Genomic DNA, 22,526 nt, shown 5'->3' with positions numbered 1-22,526 from the left:
TGGCTTTGCCCGGGCGGTGTACCAGTTCATACGTGTAGGAGTTCAGGAACTGGTTCCACCTCAGGACCCTCTGGGATAGGATTTGGGGGGTCTGACGGTCTGAAGCTAGGAGGCCCAGGAGCGGCTTGTGGTCAGTGGCGATGGTGAAACGCCTACCGTAGAGGTAGTCGTTGAACTTGTGCACCCCCGCCACGATCGCCAGGGCCTCCTTATCGATTTGAGCGTAGTTCCGCTCCGCTGGGGATAGGGTCCGTGAATAGTATGCTACTGGCACTTCCCTCCCATCTGGGAGTTGGTGCCCCAAGACCGCTCCCACCCCGTAGGGGGAGGCGTCGCAAGCCAGGATCAGTGGCAGGGTTTCATCATAGTGGTGCAAAACCGCGTTCGAGACCAATAGGTCCTTGACTGCCTGGAACGCCGCGGCTTGGCGCTTCCCCCAGACCCACGGGGCCTGTTTATCAAGCAAACGGTGTAACGGTTCCGCCACGGCGGCCTTGTGGGGCAGGAACGAGTGATAAAAGTTCAGCAAACCCAAAAAACTTTGTAGCTCCGCTTTGCTTTTGGGAGCGGGGGCCTGCACAATGGCCCTAGTTTTGTCCGTAGTCGGGTGAATTCCAGCCGCGTCCACGGCGAATCCCAGGAACTCCACCCGCGGAACCCCCAACAGACATTTTTCCTTCTTCACTTTCAACCCCGCCGCTTGGAACCTCCGGAGGACCTCTCGCAGGCGGCCTTTGAACTCTTCTTCGTTCGGGGCGGCGATTAAAACATCATCGAAGAAGGGTTGCACTCCGGGAATTCCTTTAAGGAGAGAGTCCATTATGCTTTGGAAAATTCCCGGAGCCACGCTCACCCCGAACTGCAATCGTTTAACTCTAAACGCCCCCCTGTGGGTCACAATCGTCTGCGCCTCTGCTGTCTTAGCGTCGACTGGCAGTTGCTGGTATGCCTGTGCTAAGTCCAGCTTGCCAAAAACCCGTGCCCCTGCGAGTGTCGATAGTACATGGCTGACTACGGGGACTGGATACGGGTTATCCTGGAGCGCTTTGTTGATCGTGCACTTGTAGTCAGCGCAGATCCTTACGTCCCCGTTCGGTTTCACTGGCGTTACAATGGGGGTCTCCCAAGCCGCATAAGTTACAGGCTCCAAGACGCCCTGGGCCGTGAGGCGATCCAGTTCTGCCTCTATTTTCGGCTTTAGGGCAAACGGGACGCGCCTCGCTTTGAGCCGTATGGGCCGGACCATGGGGTCAATCGGTAGGGTGATGGGCGGCCCCTTGTAGCTCCCCAGGGACCCATCGAAAACCTCGGGGAACTCCTGGCAGACCCCTTCGAAGTTGCTGGCCTGCACGTGCTCCACCCCTACCAGCTTGATCCCCAGTGGTTGGAACCAAGCTAACCCCAGAAGGGTGGTCAGTTGGCGCTTGACCACCAGTATGTCTAGGGGCCCCTTAAAGCTTCCCCTCTCCACATGCACCTGGACCCACCCCACGACGTGAACCGGGTTTTTCTGGAAGTCCCTCAGTACGAAATCCGCTGGCCTCGTTTGGAGGCGGCGGCGGGGGCATAGTCTCATAAGGGTCTCCTCTGAAATTATGGAGATCGAGGAACCCGAGTCTACTTCCATGACGCAGGGGGCGCCCTCGATCCGGACAGACATTTTGACCTTGTCCGGGGCTGCGAGGGGCAAGTTCAGTACCTGCAGGCTGGTGGATGCCGTCGTGTGGGTGTCCATGGAATCGTGATGCGCTGACGGTGGTCGACGGCTGCTCTTGGCCCGGCAAGCCCGGGCGATGTGGCCCATCTTCCCACAGCTTCTGCAGTCCAGGTTGCGGTACGGGCAGTCCCTCCTTTCGTGGGGGTCGCCGCAGCTGGCGCACTTGGAGCTGGGGTTGGTGGGGGCCCTCTCCGTCGCTCGTTGTCTCGTGGGGACCCGAGTTTCTGTCCTCTGTGGCCGTCGGAGCTGAAACGCTTCTTCCTCTGCTCGGTCCTCCGGTCCCATTTCTTCTTGGTGTACTGCCTCTCCCCGCGGCTGGCCATACACCTTGGTGGCCCTCTCGAACGCCGTCGCCTCGTTGAAGGCTTGTTGTAGGGTGAGCTCCTCCTTTGCGAAGAGCTTCTGCTGCAGTCGCTCGTCTCGGAGGCCCCAGACGAAACGGTCCCTCAGGGCTTCGTCCCTCTTGTCGAAACTGCAGTTCCCGGCGATCTGCCGAAGGGCCGCCAGGTAGACCGCCGCTGTCTCCCCCGACTTCTGGTCCCTCTTGTGGAAGAGGAATCGGCGGGCGACGATGGACGGTTGGGGCGAAAAGTGGCCCGTGAGGAGCCTCACGACCTCCCCGTAGGTCCTCTCAGTCAGCTTCGCCGGAGCGGAGAGGCCGCGTGCGATCTCGAAAGTTTCTTCTCCACAGACGCTCAGCAGGACGTCTCTCTTCCTGTCGTCGTCGTCGATCAGGTTCGCCCGCAGGTAGCACGCGACCCGTTCCGTATAGGTCTCCCATCTCTCGGGGTGCTCCGGGTTGAATTCCGCCAGATGGCCCGTCGTTACACTTGGGTTCGCCATGGCGGCGGCGGGCTGTGCAATCCTGCGGTCTCCGCCTTCCTCGTCTCCGGCCAGGTCTGGTTCCCCTCGGGCGGCCGGACCTAGCTAGATCCCACCTTCGTCGCCAGTGTAATGTACTGGGAGACGAGACGTGGTGAAGGCTTCAGGCTTTATTGGCTAGTACATTACGGAACTGGGGAACACGCGGCCGGGTCCGCCAATATATACAAACACCCCGGAACAACCCCCTGCTGGCCAGCCCAATCCTGGCCAGTTAAACTTCCCGCGCTTGACATTGATTGGCCGTGACTTTCCCCGCGCTGCGCCTGGTAGCCCGAGGACGCGCGGCGCGTGTGTAGAGTCCGATACTCTACAGGTTCTCAGACCACTTGCAAAAGACTGATAACTTTAATCAAACCCAGATGTTTATAGAAATGCAAAAGGTAGATGACAAAAGGCACTCATTTTAGGCATGTTCTTAGGTGACAGCTGAATTACAGCCCTTGGGACAACTTCTGAGGAATTTTGAGAGAAAGGTTTTAAGAGAGTGATTTTACAGAAGAATATCTGCCTAGGCATAATTATTAAAGGCCAGTATGTTTCTGGATGTACACTACTGCTTGTGGTCATCTATGAACCTACAGTGGAGGAAATTTTGCAGAAAATTCCAGATTGAAATTTATCTAATCCAATCCCCCACAAATGCCAACCCTACAGGGATATAGCTGTTCTTTAGTCATCTACTACAGTGGTGCAATATGAAGATGCTAACATGACACCTACATTATATTAGCTTGGGAAGTAATTTTGGTGTCTTGTTTGAATAATACTGTTTGGTAATCCTTTGGGGTGAATCTTTCATTTTCATTATCTCTATGCTCTGCATTTGCGTAAAGTGTTCTTCAATTATATATATATATATATATATATATATATATATATATATATATATATATAAAATAAGCATATGAAGGCACAAAAGAAACATTACATGTAAGCATCAGTTAAATTATGTTTCAGACGGGAAACTTTAATCTCTTAATAGACCTTTTTTGACAACTTCAAATCTTTTCATTAAGCAGGCTTTTCATCAGGTCTGTTTCACACATCACTGCAACTTGAAGGGTTAAAGAACCTAATTACATAGGAGCACTTTGAGAGCACATTAATTGTTGCCTGAGACTTTGTGGTGCAACACATTCTCACCCATGGCTCAGTTTCTGACATTTACTTTACTGTCAGTGACTAAGTTGCAAGAAACAAATGTCAATACAAAGCCTAGCAACAGCCTGCAGTGTGTGCAAACTTGAGAAACCTGTGATCATGAGAAAGATGTGGTGCCAAAGCACAGTCCTGAAGAGTAAAGAATGCAATAGGCAATGCAGATTGTTTCCACTCAAATCCAGAAATGTTAGGAAATGGCGCCCATCAAGAAGATTCGTATGAAGTGATAAACATCTTTGCACATAGCTATAAGACTGTAAATCTCATTGCTAGCTTTGGATTTCATTGTTCTGCTGCTTGCCTTCTGACATATTTTAAATGAGGGAAAAGCACAAGCAGAACTCATTATGTGCTAGTTCTTTATTTTCTCTTACTAATAAGCAACAGACTTGTTTGTTCATTTTCTCTTAGAATTTATTTCACGGCTTGCGTGTTATTATTTACAATGGACAAGCTTCAAGAGTTTTGTCTATTCAGCTAAATCCTTAATGGTCTGGACAAATAAATAGGGATCAGCAGAAGTTTTGGGGTCCATGCCTATCTGTTACTTATATTTTTTCCCGTCCTGCTATTTTTACATTAACTTTCTTCATTTACTTCTAACTTAGGAGTTCCAAGTAGATTCCTCAACTGTATGCTGTATGCATTCCTCAACTGAGGAAAGAGCTACGATTTCACCACAATGAGTCCAGAGGTTGTTCTGCTTAGTGTCTGTGGGTGCACAGCCGGTGTAGTTAATCCCTTAGATCTGGTCCAGTAGGCAAGGGCCAATGCTGAACTGTCTAAAAACTCAAAAGATGCAGCAGCCAAGACTTTTTTTTTTACATAGTTTCCCCTTCCTTCCCTTTCTATATATTCTTGTAAAAGCTGCTGACAGGTTTCAAAGATTTAACCAACTTTTTTTTCACACAGGTAAATCAAGAACAGGTTGTAGATATCAGCAAGGAAAACCTACATGTTTCCAGCTTCTACGTTAAAAAAAACAAGTGAGCAGCTATGGTGACAAGTCAGTGGGTAAAATGCATGTTGAGATTAAACAAAAATAGCAGAAACAAGACTTTGTCACAAACTCATAAAGGGCTGGAAAGTAAGGATATAAGATTTTATTCACCTGTTATTGGGGGGGAACAGCTGTGAAAGTCTGAGGAAATCATTATATTGCAATTGCCAGAGAGATTTCTCTGAGATGCTGCTTCATTTATAAGAATGCAGCTAAAGCTGTAGAAAAGCTTAGCCTAGGTAAGGGAGTAGATAATCTTCACGGAATGTTTGCGTTTTCAAGGAGGCTCCACCCAGGGTTCACATATGTGTAGACTCAAAAAAGCATATAGAAGAACCTATCATTTCATACATGAATAAACTCATAGAAGTTAGAAATTGCAAAAGATAGTGAAAGAAACAAAAAGTAATAGGTAGAACCTGAAGGAGGAACTCTCCTAGCTAAAGCATCTATTTCTTTTACATTCTTGCACTTTCAGTCCATGATTAATTTCTTCCTTTGGTTTATGAAAAGAGATTTGACTTGTGTGTCTATATTTTTAAAGAAAAACAGATGTGTCTGAGGAAGCCATTAGTGCTCAAGAAGGTGTCCTATGTCTGGTGAACAAACTGACCACAATAAGCTTCCTAACAATTCTAATTAAATGAATAAAGAAGACATACAGATATCTGGGTTTTCAATACTAACAGATTTAAAAGCCCTCCATAGAGATCATTATCTGGGCAAGATCTGTAGAAAGAAGAGTCTAATAATGTGACAAAGGTAAGCACTTAAGATATTCATGGGCTTAAAAGGGGGCCTCTACTCTGAGGAACCTTCAGAGTGGAAAAAAAATACTTTAATGAGGGGTGAAATATAGCCCAGACTTGTGGAAATGTTTCTCCTTGAGGATCTTTTTTATACCAATTACTCTTCAAAGCTATCACATTAACGTTTTTGGCATAAGATGATAATTAAAGTTGATGAGTGGTTTTTCCAGGGCTTTTGCATCTGATGTGCTCAACAGCCCTTTTCTGACACTTTTAGGCTGTCACACATATTTCTCACTTTGGTGCATTATATAAACACTGACTTCAATTAAGTCAAGAATTTAAAAACATTTCAGCCTATTAATCTTTTTCTAAGTCATGACAAATTATTAATGGCTATGATTGTTGTTTCTTGTTTTTGAAACCTTTTGGACATTGAAGTGGGAAAAATCACCAGCAATGCTTTGTATTCCTGTTGCATCTGCCAAATTTGTGTTTTTATTTTAGTCTATTTCTTATTAACAATGGCTTTGGTTAGTCTGTCTCTCCTAAGTTCATGAGCAAAATGTTTCATGTTCTGGTAGTCCCCAAGCAGCAAAACATTCCCAAATTAAAGACTAGGATACCAATTATAACCAAATGGCAACAACAAAAGAATATATCTTCATTGACAGTGTTTCTTCAAGAATTATTTTGTTAATAATACAATCACACAAATCTTTTCATTCTCCTACCTTCCCATAAATAGCAATAGATCAGTTTCTTTGTCATTTTAAATATTTTGTATCTTGTATGATTGCCAAAGGAGGTATCAAAAACATCTGTAGCTGAGATACATACTCAAAGGCTTGTTGGATTCAGTGTTCAAATGGCATAGGGAAACCAGGGTCGTTTTCGCACTCACCTCCAGCCAGCGCGACCCCCCTCTTCACCGCGCAGGATCTGCGCGGATTTTGCACTAAATGCCGCGGAGCAGCTGCAAGAGCCGGAAACTCCCGGCGCAAAAGCCGCTCAAACGTAAACCGCCAAAAAGCAGTTTCCGTTTGCGCGGCTTTTGCGACGGGAGTTTCCGGCTCTTCCGGCTGCTCCGCAGCATTTAGTGCGAAATCCGCGCAGATCCTGCGCGGTGAAGAGGGGGGTCGCGCCGGCTGGAGGTGAGTGCGAAAACAACCCAGGTTTAACTTGACAGTCACAAAGCTTACTGAGTGACTTCGGAAAGAAAGGAACACAAATACAACAAATACATAAATAATATTTGGATGCTTATATGAAGTTTCATTGGCATTTCTATGGCTTTTAGGAGGCTTCATCCCTTAAGAGAAGGGAGCACTAGTTTGAAATTATCCTAGCTGATTTCAGTGGCGCTATACAGGTATAATTGGATGTGGGATCTTTTCACAAACAATTTTAAGGTTTTTTTTTAAGTTTCTGCCTGAAATATTTCTCTATAAAATGAAAGGGGATGAATGTTTTCAAATAAGTTTTCAAAGGACAGAGGTCCTTTGCTTGAGGTGTGGCGGCCTGGGAAGGGAAATCCCCCTACCAGCTTTTGATGGTGCGCCATTAGAAACGGCGTGCAAGGTCAAGAGCTTGGGGGTGCTACTGGAGCCTTCCTTGTCAATGGAGGCCCAGATAGCAGCCACTGCTAAATTTGCCTTTTTTCATCTTAGGCGGGCGAGGCAGTTGGCTCCCTTCTTGGAGTGCGACGACCTGGCAACAATGATCCTTCCAATGGACACCTCGAGGTTAGACTACTATAATGCCCTCTACATGGGGCTGCCCCTGTGCCGAACCCGGAAACTGCAGCTAGTGCAGTACGCAGCAGCCAGACTGTTATTGGGACTCCCTAAGTGGGAGCACATACAGCTGAGGCTGCGGGAACTGCACTGGCTGCCAATTGTGTACCGGATTCGTTATAAGGTTCTGGTTATTACCTTTAAAGCCCTATATGGCCGAGGACCTACCTACCTTAGGGACCGTCTCTCCCCTTATGTTCCCCAGAGGGTACTGAGATCTGGTTCGTAAAATCTATTGACAATCCCTGGGCCGAAGAAGGCCAAACTGAAACAAGAGAAAGGGCCTTTTCGATCACAGCTCCCCACTGGTGGAATCAATCACCAGAAGAGGTGTGGGCCTTGCTGAGCCTTACCCAGTTCCGCAGGGCCTGCAAGACTACCCTCTTTCAGCTGGCTTTTTCTTAATGTGGAACCTATTGTACCATCGCCATGTAAAATTATAAGATGAGTAACATCAAGACTGTAGCACCAAACTAATTGTTAGAATTGAATCTGATGGTTTTAATTAGATGGTTTTAATGTAATAATATATATAAGGGAACTGTAACATGTAATTTTGTTATGTAACCAGTGTGCTTTTATTATTGTAATGTTTGTTTTTTATGTTATGCTATGTGAGCCGCCCTGAGCCTGCTTCGGCAGGGAGGGTGGGATACAAATTAAATATTATTATTATTATTATTATTATTATTATTATTATTATTATTATTATTATTATAAATAAGTTTTCAAATAATGGGCAGGGCTTTTTTGTAAAAAAAACCCACCCCAGCAGGAACTCATTTGCATATTAGGCTGCACTCCCAACACCACCATTGTTTCACACAGGTTTTTTGGTAGAAAAAACCCAGAAGAAACTCATTTGCATATTAGGTCACACCCTCTGATACCAAGCCAGCCAGAATTGCATTCCTGTGCGTTCCTGTTCAAAAAAAGACAAGTGTGGGATCCTAAAGTCTCCATCTGCTAAGTGAAAAGTTTTTTCTGCAGGAGGTAGTCTTTTCCTCCATGCAAGTCTCCTCATATAGTGGAGAGGAGTCACAGGATTGAACACAGATCTTTAATTACTTCTCACGATGTGATTGGCCTGTATCTGTTTGTTACCTCTGATGACCTGCACAAGATACAGAGAGGGTCAGTCCCTGACACTTTGTATTACTCAGAGATGAGAGAGCAACCTGGAAAAAAGCAGGGCTGGTGTGGGTGGGGAGAGGACACTGAAATTAGAAGGGGGAGCTTGGAACCTTTGCACAATCAAGCTTATAGCATGCACTCCCAGTCATGGTCAACCCTAGCATACTATGTCAACATTTTTGGTTTGATGCTGAGAGCACAGCAGCCCAGGCAAAGGTCGATTGGTTTCCCAAATCAAATTGAAAATCAAGTGGCATATATTATTCTGGTATTTCTGTCTCTGTGTTCATTCCACGCGCTGCATCAAAACCCTGCTATAATATCTGATAGGTAGTAGCAAGTCGACACCAACACTTCCTCATAAAGCCATAGTGCAAGAAAACACTTACTGCTAAAGCAACAACTTAAGCAGTCACCCTACACCATTAAGATAGTAATAATAATAATAATAATAATAATTATTATTATTATTATTATTAAATTTATAGACTAGTACACAGGTTAAAATAAACAGAACAATTTAATTTCAATTTACATTAAAATCAATGAGACTAAATAATGGCATAAAATTGTGCTTCGCTTCTTCCCTCAGATGAATCAGAGACTGGTCAAGGCCATAGTAAGAGCTACAGTGTAAGCCATTGCTGTCCTCAGCTGTAGACAGCTGGAGACATGATGTGTGTCTGAGAGCATGTGCACATATGTGTGTTTATATGTGCACATGTGAGAGTCTGCCACACTTATAGATATGTGTGAGTGCAGGAGATTAGGTGAGGACATCAGGGTGTGTGTACACATTTCTGGGTTTTCTTCCATTCATTGTATTTGTTTTAGGATTTTGATTTTTAACATAATTGTAGCCTGATCCTGTGGTTTTATCTGTATATGTTCCACTAAGTTTAATGTGTCTTAAATTCAACTAGCTACAATTTGCACAATATAACAGCCATAGATCTTTTTAGAAGTTTTAAAGTATGTGTTTTTGTACTTTGAAGCAAATAATATGCCAGTTATTGAAGTTAAAAAGGATGTATCATCAAGAAAACAACTTATACTATTTTCCGACAGAAAAATTACTCTGACCTGTTGTAATCAAAGCTAGCACACAGGAAAGAATGGATTTACCTTTGATTTTTCTAGCAACCCTCTGCTATCCATAGCACTTGAGAAGAAACTGAAATTGTTATCAGGATGGTTGAAAAAGGTCAGCCTTGTAGCAAACACACTTCTCAATGTCCTGTCACACTCAGCATGATTACTCTGTAAATAATCAACTGGTTTGTGCTATATCAATCCCAGTGAAAGAAAAAGAAGACATCTGTGGAATGAAACAATTAGTAACAATCCTGCTGTTATATGTAGCTTCTATATATATTATATGATGTATCTCCTGACATGTAGGCACTATATATAAATTGACCCAGAGAGAACTCCAGTTTTCTTGGTTACACCTCTGAGGATGCCAGTCACAGTTGCTGGTGAAACGTCAGGGCTCACAATGCCAAGATCACAGTCACACAGCCCAGAAAATCTACAACAACCAAAATGTAGGATGTTTATAACCCAGCCCTCTAGACACTCTCTTTTAATATGGGGGTTTCCCTTTCATCATCAGTTACAATCCATCTGGCCTTTGACTCCCCTGCTATCACTAGCTGGAAAGAAGAGCTCTGAAAATGTAAAAATCAAATTATTTGGGATTCACTGTAGTTTTCTCATTTAAAAAGCAAACCAAAGGTTATCACTAGATACCAGGAGATGCCCATTTTACTTTTTCTTTGCAAATTTATCTGGTATTCTACTAGCACAGACACAGAGCAGCTTCAGGAGCCTTAGAGCCAGTCTTAATATAGCTACTGTTAGGACATCAGACTATTGAGGAACACTGAGAAGATACCTGTAAATTTGAAAGATGGAACAAATCTTAGTGCAAATTCAAAAACCAAAGTTCTATGTAGATGTAATTAAAAAACTTGTGGTTTGTTCATGGTGAGAATAAGCCTCATGTCCTCGGGTTCATATGCTTCTGCCTCTCTCCTTGTGCATGACTTGAATATTGAAGACTATTTGCTGCTGAGAAAGTGCAGTTTGTTTTGACATCTGAAGCAGGCAAAATGACAACACTGGAGTGTTCTCTTGGCTATGAACCAGGATTCCAAACCAATATTAAACTGTGATTTGGAATCCTGGTTTATGGCCAAGAGAACAAATCCTGATGTTGTTTTGTTTAAAATGGAAATCACAACAGAATGTGATTTTTCTGAAATTGGGAAGTCTTTGATATCCAAGACGCATGCAAGAAGAGGACTGAGAGAGTTTGTGAGCCTGAAGACTTTAGAGTTTCACTCTTTAATGAACAAAAGCATTGTTCATGTGTTACATCTGAGACCTAGCTATTGTTCCTCTGGCTTGTTCTTCTAGCATGCAAGTCTGACCTTGGTCAACTGTACGGTGTCTCTGTCATGCTTTCAGTGAGCCTTCTGTTATTATTTGTGTGAGATCTTTAGCAACATGAGTGGTACATTATATGGAAAGCAAAGTTTTCATGTGGAGGTGGTTATTTGGGAACATTGTAGCTACCTGTTGCCAGTTTGTTCTGAGTTGGCAACTGGGATAGGGATACTGGGATTTAAATGTCCATCTAAACTGTAGTCTGGTGAGCAAAAATTCTACTTTGTGAGCTACTTGCATTAAAGTTGTGGGTTACTGCATAAAGCACTGTGCTCTGGGGCCATTTGTTCTGAGCTAGGACAAAAATGCATGAGCTGGAGGCTAAAAATCTGTGAGCTACCTCACACTAACTCAGTTTAGAGGGAACACTGGATATAACTGGAGTGGTGCATGGGTTTGAGAGGCATGATGGTAGGAGGATGGGTGCTTTTGGAAGATGGTATCAATATATCTTGTAGTGTTTCACAATGAGTTGTTCTGTCTCCAACACTTTTCACCTTTAAGTAAGAGGTTGTGGTGCACACAACCATGATGTTTATCTCACAAAGACACAAAGCTGTATTTATCATCTTAAATTGGTTTAGCATTAAAAGATTTGGAAAACTACCTATTGTAATAATCTGTAATTCTCCCATCCTCTAAATACTAAGAAAAATTCACATGTAATGGTATCACTTCTTACCATGTAAGAGATGGAAATATGAAAAGAACAATTATACACGTGAACAGATTCCAGACTGAGAACCAATTTGGTTTAGAAATGTAATGATTCCTGGATTATAATTTGGAATATAGGTAAAGAATCTCATTTGAATGTTTAAAAATGTCAAAAAGTCTATGTTTGGGGGAAATTAGCACAGTAAAGGAACCCATCCATGTTAGATTCCAAAGGCAGAGTTTCTTTTACTAAACATCTGATTATTCAGAAATTTGACGTGAATTCTGAATTGGTTCAGATGCAAGACAATTGTACCAAGTGGTTTCTAGATGTTTTAAGACAGGGGTGTCAAACTCATTTCTTATGAGGGCCAGATCTGACATAAATGAGACCTTGTCGGGCCAGGCCATATTGAGCCAGGCCATATGTGTACCTGTTTAAGATTAAATAATAGAGATATAAACTTTATAAAGGACACAGACAAAAACAATTAGAGATTTTTTTAAAAAAAAAACCCTTAAAACATGCTTAAAACATTAGCACACATTGGTCTTAAAGGTGCTTTCTTTTTATTTCTCCCATGGGATCCAGGGAACTGGGCAAAGGAAACTCTGGCTCTTTTCTGCCTTCCCCAAGGAGCAGGAGTGGGAGGAGCCTCAGCTAATAGAAGGAAGAGAGGCTTGGCTCAATAACTCAGCTGTGCGACTGTGATAGCCTGGCAAAGCAAGCTCTTCCTCCCCCCCCCTTTCTCCCCAGGGGAGGAGCCTCACCTAATAGAGAAAACAGATTTTGCTCTGTAGCTCCTGTGTGATCGAGCAAGCCTTGCAAAGCAAGCTGTTATGCAGAAGGAAGCAAGAGAGAGGGAGAAGGAAGTAGATGACAACTAGTTGCTCGGGGGCCTAATAGGAGCCCTTCGGGGGCCTGATTCAGACCCCGGGCCAGATGTTTGACACCCCTGTTTTAAGTGGTTCTGAGCACAGTTTTAGACTTTACAACAAATATTGACAAAAAGACATATGAGTTTGTTGTACTTTGGATTTTTATCCTTCCACTGTAGTTTCAGAGGTGAAAGAGAAGATGCACAAGCTGTATTATTTTTAAATACTTATACCCCTTTATTAAAATGCTTTCTTGCCATCAATGGGCACACAAGGCAGCTTACAAAAAGCAATATTTATCAGCATTAAAACAATTAAAACACACATAATAACAAGCAGACAGAACTATTTACTATTCACAATGTGTTGGGGATTACTTGCTTTCAAAAGTCCCTTTAAAATTGGACAGTCTGAAACAAAAAGTCCATTATAGAGGGCAGGAGTCACAACTGAAACAGGCCATGATTGAGCTACAAAAGATCAGGGGTCAGTTGGAAGTGAGCTCTCTGAAGATCTGGCTTGGTGACCAATCAGGGCCAGTCCTAGACTATCTGGTACCCTAAGCAAGGCTAACTTCTGGCGCCACCTCCCCCCCCCCACACTGATAACTAATTTTCAAAAATAGATGGATTGTGGGGAAAATGAAAAGCACAAAACTTGAAATTGCTCCCTGACCTATATAGCCCAGGCAAGTCTGATCCTGTCAAAGCTCAGAAGCTGAGCAAGGCCAAGTATTTGGCAAGTATTTGGATGAGAGACCTCCTTGAAATAACAAAGTTGGGAGGACATCCCCCCTCTCTGAATATCCTCCAGGCCCCCAGTAGAGGTCAGTCACCAAGGGTTGACATGACTTCCAGGTGCGCATGCACACACGTACACACACAACTTGTAAGGGGGACAGCACATTAAAAACCATCTAGGGGACACTCACCCTCTCCCAACACAAGCATAAGTAACACCACAAATCTACTGCCTGCCTTAAAATCTGGGTAGCTGAGGGAGAAAGTTTGTTTTTTTACATTGAATTCTTTAGACCCCAATAATTTTGTGGGTCTCTGAGATGCTACTGGATTTGAATTTAGCTTTTCTACTGCAGACCAACACCCCACCTCCCATAAAATCCACGTTCCCCCCAAAGCCACCATATTCTCTGAGGAAAATGATCTCTGTTAAGTCTGGATATCAGTTGTAATTCAGGGAGAACTCCAGGTCCCACCTGGAGGATGGCAACCCTAGCTATGGCTCCCATGGTGTGGTTGAGCTAGGCTTGTCAACTTTGGCTCAGGAAATTCTAAGAGAAATCCCAAACATTTGTTCGAATATTTTTTTAAAATAGGTAGCCCCCCCCCCCCATGAGTATTGATGGAAATGCCACCATGAAAGCTTGCTGGGTGACTTTGGCCAGTCTCACAACTAATCCACATCACAGTGTTCATGGGAGGATAAATAAACTTGAGAAGATAATGTTGTGAGCCACTTGGTCAGTTTTTGGATGGGAGACCAGCAGGACCCGATCTACATGTTTTTTGAGGGGGGGCAAAATTAAAAAATGACACCCCCTTATGGGCCATTCTATCTTATGGTCCTATAGAATACAATGGATTCCATATCCAATTTGGCACCCCCCTCTGTCGGCGCCTGGGGCAAGCACCCCCCTCTGCCCCCCATCCCCCTAGATCTGGCCCTGGAGACCAGAAAAATTCAACTGCTAGGTAGTAGAAAATAGGAAGAGTCAACGGTAGTAGAAAAGAGGATTTGGGAATGCCATTAGAGGAAACTGTTTTATCCCAAAAATTTGGTTTAATCTTCACAGTGAGATGGACTGCTTTGAGTTTTTGGGCTGTTTTTACAAGTACCTTAGCGAGGCACTTGAATGATCCTGAGGCAACTGGAATGTAAGGATTTGGGTTCCAGAGAATTGCAGAATCCAGCAACTAGAATTATAATTTCCCTGCAAGCTCCTGCTTGCATGCTGGGAGCTTCCAGGCTCCTGGTTTGAATTCTGCCCTCAGATTTGGAAGCTCCCCATCGAATGCTGCTCAGCACACACACACCACTCAACCCAAAGTGTCCCCATAGCCAGCTGTTCCACCGCCATTGTCAGAAACGTGCAAGCTGCAGTCCAATTAATCAAAAGCTCCCTTACCCTTCTCCTTGCAAAGCCGAAGTGCCTCATTGACCCTCTGCAGAGGCTGAAAGGAGCAGAAGGGAATTTCGAGGGAGGGAGGCAGGCATTTGCATCTAAAGATGGGAAAATGCAGCATCTCCAGTAAAGCAGAGAGGGAGGCAATTTTCCCAACAAGCAGCTCGGAAGGTCAGCAGGAGAGAGAGAGATTTGTGTGTATCCAAAAGGGATCCTGTGATCGTCCTTATCCTCCAGCACATCTCAACTGCGTTGCTGTTAGCAAAGCCCTAGTTAGGGTTCTCTACCCCCCTCCCCCCAAACTCCTTTACACTTCATCACCTGGCAAGACAAAGGCACCGGCTCAAAGGGAGGCCCAGCAGAACCCCAGGGCAGCTGAACTGCCCTCTTCCTGCTGCACACATGGGCAGCCAGAGTGAGACCAAGAAGGGCTGCAAGAGAATGTGGAAGCCTGGGGGAGACCGAGAAGGGCAGCAGGGAAGCTGGAGTGAGACTGAGAAGGGCTGTGGGAGAGCAGGGAAGGCATTTTTGAGTGTCAGGGGCGCCCAATTTGGCAGCCTCCCAGGGCCGGCGCCCTAGGCAAATGCCTAATTTGTCTGGTGGAAGGGCCGGCCCTGGTCATGTGTGTCATAAAATGTAGCCAGGTAGCAGAGGCATAAACTTTATAAAGGACATGGAGAAACACAAAGATTTTTTTTTTAAAAAAAAAACCTTAAAACATTAGCATTTGTTGGTCTTAAAGATGCTTTCTTTGTATCTCTCATGTGCAATCCAGGCTCTCTCAATTGTACGGCAGAGCTACTGAGCCAAGCCTTTCTTCCTTCTATTGGCTGAGACTCCTCCCCCTCCCCCTTCATACCAAGAAAGATGGTCCTTTCAAGTATATGGGTCCCACGTCATGTAATGTTTTAAAGGTAATAACCAGCACTTTGAGTTGGGTTTGTAAGCATAAGCAAACTAATGGAGACATCTGAAAAAGGTGAATACCATGATCCTTCAGCTGGTGAGATGCCTGGCTGGCAAGAGACTAGCCTACTATTGACCAAGGGGGGGAAAGGATGGGGAAGGGAGGGGGAGCAGTGGTGCTTCAAGCAAGCAGACTGCCCTGTAAGTGGTTGGCCCATGAGCAGACCTTCAGGTGGCTCCCAAAGGGTTGTGTGGGCTTGTGTGGTTTGTCCTTGCTGCAGCAGCTGCTAGTACAGTGTAGTGGCAATGGGGTTTCCACATGGCAGGTTTTCCAGCATTTTTCCTGCCACAGTTCCTGGCTGTTGCTATTCCTTCTATCCCAGGTCACTGAGGCTTTAGCAGTTTTCAAAAAATATATAACATTATACTCAGGGCTTTTTTTTTTTTTTTAGAAAAAGCCCAGCAGGAACTCATTTGTATATTAGGCCACACCCTATGACATCACCATTGTTTCACACAAGGGTTTTTTTGTAGAAGAAACACAGCAGGAACTTATTTGCAAACTGCATTCCTGCTAAAAAAAAAAGCCGATTATACTGATATAACAATATTCAATTGCTGATTTTTTAAAAAACACCAAGTGGTGGGGGGAACAAATGGCCATGGTCAGGGTAAATAGTTGCCACATGGGCGGGAAAATCCAAATTTACTCACTGACATGGCAGCCACCCAGTTTTTTCTGTGATCTTTCCCAAACTTTACAGCAAAGTAGTTTTGAGAAAGATCAGAGGAAAGCCAGGAAAACTTTGGGAGGTGCACAGATGCACCAGAAAACTGTGCAGAGGCAGCAAAAAAAACCCCTTCTTTCCAACAGCATTCGACTTGGGGCAAATAACCTGTGTGAAAATGGCCAAAGCCACACAAATGCAGAGATCCTGAACCAAATCCAGAATATACTGCTTTGCACTAATGTATTACTTTAGTTGGAACCTTTAAAGTTCTGTTTTCAATCTGTAAGAGCACCAGGGCTGCCAAGCTCCCTAGTGGGGTGGGGGTTCTCCTGCTCTGGGGTCCCCAAGCCACTGGCTTGCAGTGGGCCGGTGTGGGGATCCCTCCTGATGTCACCAGCATGATGATGTCACTCGTGACATCATCACACCGGCAATGTCATATAGCAGCCGCTCTAGGAGCTTCCAGGAAAACTCTATGGTTTTCCCAGATGCTCTAGCAATTTGGGAGGAAAATAGAGTATTCTCAGCTAGCATTACTTCTGTCTTGTCAGGTTATAATTTGTTCACTCTCAACCATTTAACCAGTCAGGCAGCAGTTCAAGACATCAACTGAAACTCCAGAAGATTTCCACAGAAAGATAGAGAACTGTGTCATCAGCATACTGATGCCACCCAATACCAACACTCTTGTATGATTTCTCCTAACCGCTTTATATAAAGATGAAATAGTATGGTGATAAGACTGCACCTGTGGAACTGCACAGGACAAATCTCATACTGATGATAATTGGTCTCAAACAGAAACTTTTTGTAAGGGACAATTTAAATCAATCCATAGGCAGATCCAGTGATTCCTATTTTTACTTCCAAATGTTTCAAGAAGATTACACCACAGTTGAATCCCTTTGCAACCCCATGGACAAAGTTACACCAGGCCTTCCTGTCTTCTACCATCCTCCGAAGTCTGCTCAAATTCGTGCTAGTTACATCAGTCCAGTCATCTCATCTTTTGCCATTCTCTTCTTCTTTTGCCTTCTGTCTTTCCCAGCATCAGTATCTTCTCCAGGGAGCATCCCCTTCTCATTTTGTGGCCAAAGTATTTGAGCTTCACAGCATCTGACCTTCCAGGGAACAGTCTGGGTTGATTTCCCTTAGGACTGACTGATTTGATCCTCTTGCAGTCCAAGGGACTCTCAAGATTCTTCTCCAGCACCACATCTCAAAAGAATCTACTCTTCAGAGCTTGGCCTTCCTTATGGTCCAGCTCTCACAGCCATATATTACTACTGGGAATACCATCGCTTTGACTATATGGACTTTTGGTGGCAGGGTGATGTCTCTACTTTTTATTATACTGCCCAGGTTCACCATAGCTGTCCTCCCAAGGTGTAGACGTCTTTTAATTTCATGACTACAGTCACCATATGCAGTGATCTTGGATCCCAGAAATGTGAACTAATTCCATGTCTTCCCTTTCTATTTGCCAAGGTGTGATGGGGCCGAATGCCATGATCTTAGTTTTTTTTTTTTTATGTTGAGCTTCAAGTCTACTTTTGTGCTCTCCTCTTTTATCCTCAGCAAGAGGTTCTTTAGGTCTTCCTCACTTTCTGCCATTAGAGTGGTATCATATGCATATCTGAGGTTGTTGATGTTTTTCCTGGCAATTTTAATTCCAGGTTGTGCTTCATCCAGGCCAGCATTCTGCATGATGTACTCTGCATATAAATTAAATAAGCAGGGTGCCAATATACATCCTTGTCGAACTCCTTTTCCTATTCTAAACCAATCAGTTGTTCCATATTCCGCTCTGACAGTTGCTTCTTGACCCTTATACAGGTTTCTCAGAAAACATGTGAGGTGGTCTAGTACTCTCATCTCTTTAAGGACTTGCCAGTTTGTTGTGATCCACACAATCAAAGGCTTTAGCATAGTCAATGAAACAGAAATAGACGTTTTTCTGATACTCCTGTGCTTTCTCCATAATCCAGCGAATGCTGGCAATTTGATCTCTAGTTTCTCTACCTCTCTGAAACCCAGCTTGAACTTCTAGTAGTTCCTGATTTACATACTGCTGAAGCCTAGCTTGTAGAATATTTAACATTACCTTGCTGGGATGTGAAATGAGTGCAATGGTGCGATAGTTTGAACATTCTTTGGCATTAACCTTGTTTGGGATTGGAATATAAACTGACCTTTTCCAATCCTGTGGCCAGTGTTGCGTTTCCCAAATTTGTTGACATAATATGTGCATCGCTTTAACAGCATCATCTTTTAGGACTCTGAATAGCTCAACTGGGATACCATCATCTCCGCTCGCTTTGTTATTAGTAATGCTTTCTAGGGTCCATTTGACTTCACACTCCAGGACGTCTGGCTCAAGGTCAGCGATTTCACTGTCATGGTTGTCAAGGACATTGAGATAGAATCATAGAGTTGGAAGGGACGGTGGCTCAGTGGTAGAGCATCTGCTTGGGAAGCAGGAGGTCCCAGGTTCAATCCCTGGCATCTCCAAAAAAGGGTCCAGGCAAATAGGTGTGAAAAACCTCAGCTTGAGACCTTGGAGAGCCGCTGCCGTCTGAGAAGACAATACTGACTTTGATGGACCAAAGGTCTGATTCAGTATAAGGCAGCTTCATATGTTCATATATGTTCATATGAAGGGACCTCTAAGGTCATCTAGTCCAACCCCCTGCACAATGCAGGAAACTCACAAATACCTCCCCCTAAATTCACAGGATCTTCATTGCTGTCAGATGGCCATCTAGTCTCTGTTTAAAAACCTCCAAGGAAGAAGAGCCCACCACCTCCCGGGGAAGCCTGTTCCACTGAGGAATCGCTCTAACGGTCAGGAAGTTCTTCCTAATGTTGAGCCGGAAACTCTTTTGATTTAATTTCAACCCATTGGTTCTGGTCCTACCTCCTGGGGCCACAGAAAACAATTCCACACCATCCTCTAGATGATAGCCCTTCAAGTACTTGAAGATGGTGATCATATCACCTCTCAGCCGCCTCCTCTCCAGGCTAAACATCCCCAGCTCCTTCAACCTTTCCTCATAGGACTTGGTCTCCAGACCCCTCACCATCTTCGCCGCCCTCCTCTGGACTTGTTCCAGCTTGTCTATATCCTTCATAAAATGTGGTGCCCAAAACTGATCACAATACTCCTGGTGAGGTCTTACCAGAGCAGAGTAAAGCGATACCATCACATCACGTAATATGGACACTATACTTCTGTTGATAGAGCCAAAATTGCATTTGCCGTTTTAGCAACTGCATCACAATGTTGACTCTTGTTCAGCGTATTATCCACTAAGACCCCTAGATCATTTTCGCACATACTACTGCTAAGACAAGTCTCACCCATCCTATGACCATGCATTGGATTTTTCCTACCTAAATGCAGAACTTTACATTTATCCCTGTTAAAATTCATTTTATTGATTTTAGCCCAGTTTTCCAACCTGTCAAGATCATCCTGTATCCTGTTTCTGGATTCTTCTCCCAATTTCATATCATCTGCAAACTTAATAAGCATTCCCTCTATTTCTTCATTCAAATCATTTATAAATTCCTTCATTCAAATCGTTGAACAAAACAGGTCCCAGGACAGATCCTTGAGGCACTCTACTTGTCACTCCTCTCCAAGAGGATGAGGAACCATTCACAAACACTCTTTGAGTGCGATCTGTCAACCAGTTACAGATCCACCTAATGGTAACAGGATCCAAACCACATCTTACCAACTTGTCAACAAGGATAGTATGTGGAACCTTATTAAAAGCCTTACTGAAATCAAGATAAACTATGTCTACAGCATTCCCCCGATCCAACAAGGTAGTCACTTTCTCAAAAAAAGAGATCAAGTTAGTCTGACATGACTTGTTCTTGAGAAAACCTCTTAGTAATCACATCCATTCTTTTTAAATGTTCCAGGACCAATTGTTTGATGATTTGTTCTAAAACTTTTCCAGGTATAGACGTCAAGATGACGGGTCAGTAGTTACCCAGATCCTCTTCTTTTTCCTTCTTGAAGATGGGGACAACATTCACCCACCTCCAATTTTCCGGCACCTCTCCTGTTCTCCAAGAATTCTCAAAAATAATAGCCAGAGGCTCAGAAATTACATCCGCAAGCTCTTTTAGAGCCCTTGGATGCAGTTCATCTGGCCCTGAGGACTTAGTTTCATTTAAAGAAACTAGATGTTTATGTACTACCCCTATGCTGATCCTAGGTTGGAACGTCATATCCTCCTTATATGTTCTGTTTTTGCCATGTTGAGCACCGTTTCCCTCAGAAGAGAAGACTGAGGAAAAGTAGGAATTGAGAAGTTCCGCCCTTTCTACATTACCGTTACAATTTCACTTTCTTGCCCTCGCAATGGGCCTACCATGTTCTTGCTCTTTTTCTTACTCTGAACATAAGAAAAGAACCTTTTGTTGTTGTTTTTAGCACCTTTGGCCAGCCTAAGCTCATACTGAGCTTTAGCTTTCCTATTTTTTTTTTCTACAGTCACTAGTGATTTGTTTATATTCATCCTTGGTTATAAGGTCCTCCTTCCAATTCCTAAAGGAGTCTTTTTATTTCTCAAGTCTTTAGAGAGCTGTTTATGGAGCCACTTCAGCTTCTTTAGGCTTTTTCCCATTTTTTCTTCTCATAGGAATCATCTGTGATTGCACTTTCAGTATTTTGCTTTTAAGAAACTCCCACCACTCCTGAACCCCCTTCCTCCTAAGTATTTCTGACCATGGGATTTTACCCAGCATAGTTCTAAGTTTATCAAAGTTTGCTTTTCTGAAGTCCAACCTATAAGTCTGACTACGTATAGTTTTTCCATTCCCTAAGACTGTAAATTCCAAAATCACATGGTCACTACTGCCCAGGGTGCCCACTATTTCCACTTCTTCAATCAATTGTTCCTTGTTGGTGAGAATCAAATCCAAGATAGCAGATCCCCTTGTTTCCTTCTTCACTTTCTAAAAAAGGATGTTGTCAGCAAGACAAGTAAAGAATCTATTTTACTTTTCATTTTTAGCAAAATTGTACTTCCAACAGATGTCCGGGTAACTGAAATCTCCCATGATCACTGTATCCCTTCTCTTGGAGAACTTTGCAATCGGTTGTAGAAGTATCTTATCCAGGTCCTCTGTCTGGCTTGGTGGTCTATAGCAGACCCACACAATAATATTACAGTTATTTCTTACTCCTTTTATTTTTACCCAGAGACTCTCAACTGAGCTGCCATGCTCAGATTCTCATATTTCCTCACAAGTATTTACCTCCTTCACGTATACTGCTACGCCTCCGCCTTTTCTCATTTGCCTTTCCCATTTAAATAAGTTGTATCCCTGAATCCTAATATTCCAGTTGTGAGTGTCATCCCACCAAGTTTCAGTAAGGCTTATTATGTCATAGTCTCCTTCCTTTATTAGGACTTCCAGTTCCTCCTGTTTGTTTCCCATACTCTGTGCATTAGTGTAGAGACATCGGAATCCACGCTTTATGCATCCCAAGGGTTTAGTTTCCATACAAACCTGCAGGTTAACATTACGCTACTCTCTGCAAATCTTTAATGGTCTTATGCCCAGTTTCTGGCATCATACGAGGCTTTGAATTATTGTCTCACTCCCCCATACAATTTAGTTTAAAGCCCTCCTTATTAGGTTAGCAAGGCTGTTACCAAACATCTTTTTTCCCAACAACGTAAGGTGCAAACCATCTCCCGATAAAAGACCACCATCTTGAAAGCATAAGCCATGGTCCAGAAATCCGAATCTTTCCTGACAACACCATTGATGTAGCCAGTCATTTATTTGAAGTATTTTTCTTCCTCGTCCTAAGCCACAGCCTTCAACAGGAAGCACTGACGAGAACACAACCTGTTCACCCAGCTCCTTCACCTTCTGACCCAGAGCCACACAGTCTTTTCTAATATGTTCAGGGTTAGGGCAGTATCATTCATTCCCATGTGGATCAGCAAGAAAGGATAGTAATCCGTGGGCTTGATAAGTCTTCCAATCCTTTCTGTCACATGCTGGATGTGTGCACCCAGCAGACCTCTCGGGATGACAAGTCTGGTCGACACACTTTGAGCGCCACCCCTCTGAGTAAGGAGTCTCCAATCACCACCACCTTCCCCTTCCTATATTGGGGAGCAGAAGCTCCAGGCTTCTCATCCACAGGATCCTGAGAAACTTTGTTCAAGCTTTGTGGAGGCTGGGGAAGTAGCCATTGTTCTAATGGTTTGGAATCAGTTACTGTGGGGAGATCCTGGAACCTATTGCTGAGCAGCAGAGGCTCAGAACATCTCCTGATTTTC

At 43.9% G+C, this 22,526-nt stretch overlaps 1 protein-coding gene across 9 annotated transcripts in view; it reads right to left on the bottom strand.

The window, feature by feature from the left end:
• The window catches only part of ERC2 (ELKS/RAB6-interacting/CAST family member 2), a 1,199,719-nt gene that overhangs the window by 85,084 nt on the left and 1,092,109 nt on the right, over nucleotides 1-22,526 (bottom strand). The gene's annotated exons all lie outside the window — the stretch shown is intronic.

Source organism: Heteronotia binoei, chromosome 5 (genome assembly GCF_032191835.1).
Source record: "Heteronotia binoei isolate CCM8104 ecotype False Entrance Well chromosome 5, APGP_CSIRO_Hbin_v1, whole genome shotgun sequence".
NCBI classification, from domain to species: domain Eukaryota; kingdom Metazoa; phylum Chordata; class Lepidosauria; order Squamata; family Gekkonidae; genus Heteronotia; species Heteronotia binoei.
This window is presented reverse-complemented; position numbering and strand designations above follow the sequence as displayed.